Source organism: Schistocerca cancellata, chromosome 2, assembly GCF_023864275.1.
Source record: "Schistocerca cancellata isolate TAMUIC-IGC-003103 chromosome 2, iqSchCanc2.1, whole genome shotgun sequence".
Lineage (NCBI taxonomy): Eukaryota > Metazoa > Arthropoda > Insecta > Orthoptera > Acrididae > Schistocerca > Schistocerca cancellata.
This window is the reverse complement of record NC_064627.1, coordinates 517,933,286-517,939,285: the sequence shown is the minus strand read 5'-3', so window position 1 is coordinate 517,939,285 and position 6,000 is coordinate 517,933,286. Positions and strand designations below refer to the sequence as shown.

Sequence of the window (6,000 nt, the reverse complement as noted above, 5' to 3'; positions counted from 1 at the left end):
AATTTCATACTGTAAGTAGACCATGGCTCAAATACAGCATGGTACACTGGCCACTGAGGTTCCTTATTAGCATACTGGATAATGTGCACGCCATTTCTTAATAAATATAACGGTGTTTAATTTACATCAGATATTGTCTATCTGTTGCCTCCATTGCAGCTTATTGACAACTGTAATTCTCAAAAATTTTATAGAGGTAACTTCTCCCAACCTTGTTTCATCTATGAACATCTCTATGTGATCTCCCTTTTTTCTATTCCTGAACACCGTGAACACTGTCTTTTTTAGATTTATAATTAAGTCAATATGTATGAGCCACTGTACTGTGTCATTTGTGTACATAAACATCCTTCTTTCGACTGTTTCCGGATTTTATTCCACATTCTGGCGTGTCACCAGCATAAACATTTTTTTTTATCCGTGTCACTGACTGATATTTAATTTATAAGAAGACTGTTCAGAACCGGGCCAAGTACATATCCTTCATCATTACTTTAGAAGTAACAAAAACAAAAAAAAAAAAAAAAAACGAGCTGATAAAAGGTTTATGATTTCGAACAAGCAATAACATTTGTCGAACATACAATATAGTAGTGACTGCGTCTATCGCCAGATGGTGATACGTGTAAATAAACAAAAGATGATTCGTATAAGAGCATTCGTTTGGATCTCTTCAACGGATGCTTTAATACATCGTAGTTTCATTCCTTATGGGCATCGAGAATACATCGAAGTTCCCACTTGTAGATTACGATTCTTCCCCTGTTGCTCCAAGAAAATCAATAAACATGGCGACGACAACATATTGTCTTCATAATTTTGTTGATTATTTTGGGTCAGAAACGGTAATATGATACCAGATATTTGACATCCGTTTAGTAATTGCGGAAGAAATCGAAATATCTGCAGGCGAAACTTTCATGAATGACTTCCCGCTAATGTCAGTTAAGGTCTGCTCTGTTCCTTGCGTAGGTGTATCTGTCAAACCGTATGTTTTGTTGTGGTGTTGAATCTCGAGAGCAGATAGTAAAAAGTAAGGTGTTGGCGTTCTGATCGTATAACAGTTAGTGAATAATATACGTACATCGAAAATTATTGTCAAATATTCGTCAGTAATTCAGTAAAACAATATTACGCGACTTTTATAGTACAGAGCAGTAACGTCAAAACAATCCTCGGATAACGTGTGAGTATTGTTTGATGCCCAACTATTTCGTTGTTGTAACACTTTGTTTAGAAAAAATACGCAAGTAACTAGCGATCCTGTCCGTGCCTGCGGTATGGAGTGGGCGGTAACATTCATAGTACAGAGCAGTAACGTCAAAACAATCCTCGGATAACGTGTGAGTATTGTTTGATGCCCAACTATTTCGTTGTTGTAACACTTTGTTTAGAAAAAATACGCAAGTAACTAGCGATCCTGTCCGTGCCTGCGGTATGGAGTGGGCGGTAACATTCAACTTCGTGATAATGCATTTCAATATATGTCACTCCGTCACCTCACAGTTACCACTTACCAGCAAGTGATAGTATTGGGATGTAGTTGGCATTCAGCGATGTTGAAGTTGCCTCTCTGAAACAATAATTTGAAAAGTTTTTGATGTATGTATTTTTATGTATCAACAAATATGTTCTCTCACCACCAAGTAGGCCGGCTCAAGGAAATGGTTGGTGACAATAAATTTCAGAGCCTTAAAATGATACCAGTTGGTGTTAGGGATGTGTTAAAAGGTGCAAAAAAATATGTATTAAACATATTGCTGCCTACAGCTAGTCAGGATTTACCAGTTTTGCTTCACAAAAACTCTTGAATGTTCAGTAAAAAAAAAAAAAAAAACAACTAGAGAGTGTTTTCATCTACAAACCAAACTACAATACAGTTTCGTGCATATTGTGGTACCGGTACTCATTGTATGAACCATATTAAAATAATACGAATCTCCAACATTTTGCTGTTTGAAGGTTTTATATTGTGTTATTCTACAGGTGGATCTCCTTTTTTTTAAATATCAAGGGCAAATAAGTAATAAAATTGTATGACTTGTTTCCGCCCATGAAAATCATTACTAAGCTCGGATTAATACAGCTCTATAATATAGAACATTGAATAGCAAGCATGTGACAATATTATTGTGATTACTGATGGGACTTGGTTAGGATTCCTGTTGGGAGCCAGTTGCTATTACACCAAGGTGATAGCAATACTGTAAAAGAAACAAGGGAATGTACCCATGCTCAATTGTGTAGAAGAGTTTGTATAAATGACACTTGATGTTGATAAGTAAATAAACGGTTGCAGTACCGGTAAAGAAAAAGTTTTTGTGTTTGATGCTTCAGTTACTAAAACAATGAGTAGTAAACTTTTCTTCTCACTGTGACAGAAAACAGCATCACGGTTTTCTTTTTTCAGAGAGTGAAAATAAACTATTAAGTCTGTTGTGTCTTGCATTCAAGCAGTTTCTACGTTAGTTGGAAAACTTGGACCAAAAGAGATCATAAGTGATGGTACAGTATTTAAAAATAAAATTGGCTGACAGTCCTCTAGAAAGATTGCACTAAGAAGGGAAACATTTATTCTAAATATGGAATATTTGTAAATGTATGTGTAATTATTTTTGAAAAGGCTCCCATCCTTTAAAATGTTGTTGTACTGAGTGTCACTGCCTCTAAAAGAAAACAAATGGTTCATCTATGAACTTTCAGCATTCTGGATTATGTCTGTGTCAGTAATTTCTGTTAATCAGTACAATGAAAAACCATTTCAGAGTTGCAACTTTAACTTCACACAGTCAAAAAAAGGTATTTTTGAAAATGTAGCTGTATGCGCCATAACAGTTTGTTTGCATATTTTTGACATAGTTTTTACATTTTGTAAAATACCATTTTTGGCTACGTTGTTATGATTTGAAAATGGGTCCTCGCCCAAAACTAGTCATTGAGTGAATAAAAAAAGTGAAATATGTAACTTTGTACTGGTTTTTTGCTGTGCTGAAATGATTAATCATCATAAATTTCAAGTTACACTGTATAGCCTACAATGTATTGAAAGGTTCAGCCCAGAAATATGATAAATAAATAAATAAACTCTCAGAAAAGGCAAGTAAAACAAGTAATAGAGAAAACAGTACTTCTGGCCTTCTGAACAGCTACTTCACTCTTCTGCAAGAAAAGAGGATTTGGCTCTTTCATCCTTCTTTACAACAAGTGAGCTTGAGGAAGTTTGGGAGTGACTTACTCCGCCAATTTCTAACGACTGTGAACCATTTCCACTGTTCTCTTTACTCTGGAAAGTTGGTGTATACTTTTACCGTTTTAACTGTTTCTATCAGCAGGACTGAGAGCTGCATGTCTGGAACATAAGTAGATATAGCCTTCTTAGTATTCCGCATTGATTACAGTATGTAAAGACTTTTTTGAGTGATAATAGTGGAGCATTGAAAGAGGGGGGAACATGTCTCACAGGTAGAGGAGAAGTGCCCTGCTACTCTCACTTAATGCAATCACTGTACTTATACTATATGCTGTGTAATAAGCATGTAACTATTAGTTGTTAGTGATCTTTCTGTTCCAAGGAGTAGGCCTATGCATTTCTCGTGAGAGACCTGGAACTGGTTTATCACTCACTCTCAAAAACAGCCCGAACAGAACGAGAAACAAAATTTCACTTGGTGCTATCAGAGTGTGCCAGTACTGGGTTTATCCCTCATAATCAACAACAACTTCAACACAACATTGAAACTCCACATGAATTCATCATAGTTGCACAAATTTTACTCCATGGAAAGGAAATATGCCATTGTATGTGAGGAAAGAAAACCATTGAAATTGGGCACCTGTGCCTACCCCTAGGAGTTTCCCAGCTGACGATGTCATATGTCTCTATTCTTTCTTTTCTCCCTCTTCCTTGGTGTACAATACCTCCTTCAGAGTGAAGTAGAGCGCTCTGGGAAATGTTTACAGATTGTTCAGAACACAGTATTGATGCATTTTAGCCTTGTACCAACAATGCAGCTCAAGGTTCTCCTCTTTATAAATAAAATCTTTCCTGCCAAACCAGTACTTATCCGATTGAAGAGACAGCATGTGATTTTTATGAATCCTGTGTCTTCTAATACACATTCCCCAACAATTGTGTGCTGACTGAGTATCGGCAATTTTCAGAAGAAGGGTCCATTGATCTTCCAAGACACTCATACATAACAGTTATTGCACATTTTGTTTTCTGCTGTAGCTCAGAACATTGACAGTGTTTTATTTTGTGGATCAGAGATATGGTAATGACCATTTAGCAACATGTGTCAATTTCATCAATGCATACCTTTTTACCATGAATCTTCTCTAGAAGGAATGCAGTATGTAGGCTAAGTTGATTAACTGATTCCACCAGTCACAGATTGTGTTTTGAAATTTTATGGAACTGGATTGATAAAAGTTCTACTCATCAAGCAGCAGTAGGAGAACACACATAAAAAAATGGTTTTATGTATGCAAGTTTTCGGAGCCAGTGGCTCCTCCATCTGGCAGAGGAGTTGAAGGGGGTGGAACAGGGATGAAGGAAAATGACTGGAGAGATTTAAGAAAATGGGTAGAGTTTGGAAATCACCCAGAACCCTGGGTCAAGGGAGACTTACCAGATGGGATGAGAAGGAAAGATTGCGTTTTGATGTGTAAATTGTGTAGTAGCACTGTTAGAAATCTTAAATTAATGAAAGAATAAATGACTAGAAAGTAATATAGCATACTTGTTGCTAACTGCTTCAGAGAAATTCCACATTTAACAGTAACTATAATTATTTCATTTAGTGCATTTCATATGTCACATTGTGGTGGAGAGCCTTTTTGGGGTTGTGGAATGAGTCAGATGCATTACGAAAGGGAAGAAACTGTTGAAAACCTAATCTGCACACAGTACTGAGAAAAAAATTATCATTTCATATCTGTATACTGTTTTTAACTCTGCAGGGCAAATAAATAAGCAAACATAGCAGGAGTGTCACTGTTTCCTAAGTTACAATAAGTGTCTGTTGGCTTATCTCCTACTGTTAGCTTTATTTATGGTGCCAGTAGTAGTATTAGTAGTAGTAATAATAATGATTGAGGTTGTGCTAGTGGCTATAGTATGAGGACTTGTTGTAGTATTAGTATTATTCATCCACAGATCACTTTTACAAGTATAAGGGACATGTCATGGTATTAAAGCTTCAAAACCAAAAACAATATAATTATTGTATACAGGTGTTTGCATATTTGTGGATCTAGTATGGTGAGGATTGAACAACATTTGCATTTACCAAAAAATAAATCATCTGCATACATTTATAATAGAAATCTGTTACCATGCTCATAGTTACTGGGACCCGCCCGGATAGTCGGGTGCTTTAAAGTGCCCGCTTCTGGGCAGGACGGGCATGTCTGCCCCACATCAAATATGCGTAGCAGATTAACAACATGGGTCAGATGTGACGGCCAGTCTCGATGTGGTTTTAGGTGGTTTCCGACACCTGTGTAGGTAAATATCCTGCTGGTATGCATGTCTCGTCTCAGATACATGGTTTTCAAACATTTAGAAAATGTTCCCACACATGAACATGAGTTAATGCTAGATGCAGACAGATGGGGTACAGGAATACTGTCCCTGGGGGAAATGACATCTCCTAGTAGGGCGTATAACTACCCATTACAACTAACATTGCCAAATCCGAATTACACACTGACTCCTTGGAGACAGGTGAAAATACTAGGAGGAAGAAGCAGAAGAAGAATGTTATTAGTTTCTGTGCAGCTAATGACACTGCTGATGTGGTAGCTATTGTTGGGATTAGCTGGTCTCTGAATCGAGCCGTAACTAATGTCCTTCACAGAGAGCTGACAAAATGGGTAGTACTTTGGAATATAAGGAAAAAGCCATTCAGCTCCTGTTAGCACCCTAGAGCATACTTATGTTTGTTTAAGTGTATTGACACCTTTCAGTGCCAAAAATGCTTTGAGGAGAGAGCTGTG

General features: G+C 37.0%; 1 long non-coding RNA gene across 1 annotated transcript in view; it reads left to right on the top strand.

The window, feature by feature from the left end:
- The first annotated feature begins 725 nt into the window (after nt 1–725).
- The window catches only part of LOC126162068 (uncharacterized), a 29,188-nt gene continuing 23,913 nt past the window's right edge, over nt 726–6,000 (top strand). The window contains exon 1 of the long non-coding RNA XR_007535015.1: nt 726–1,186. This is a non-coding gene — a long non-coding RNA (uncharacterized LOC126162068). The remainder of the gene's footprint in view (nt 1,187–6,000) is intronic.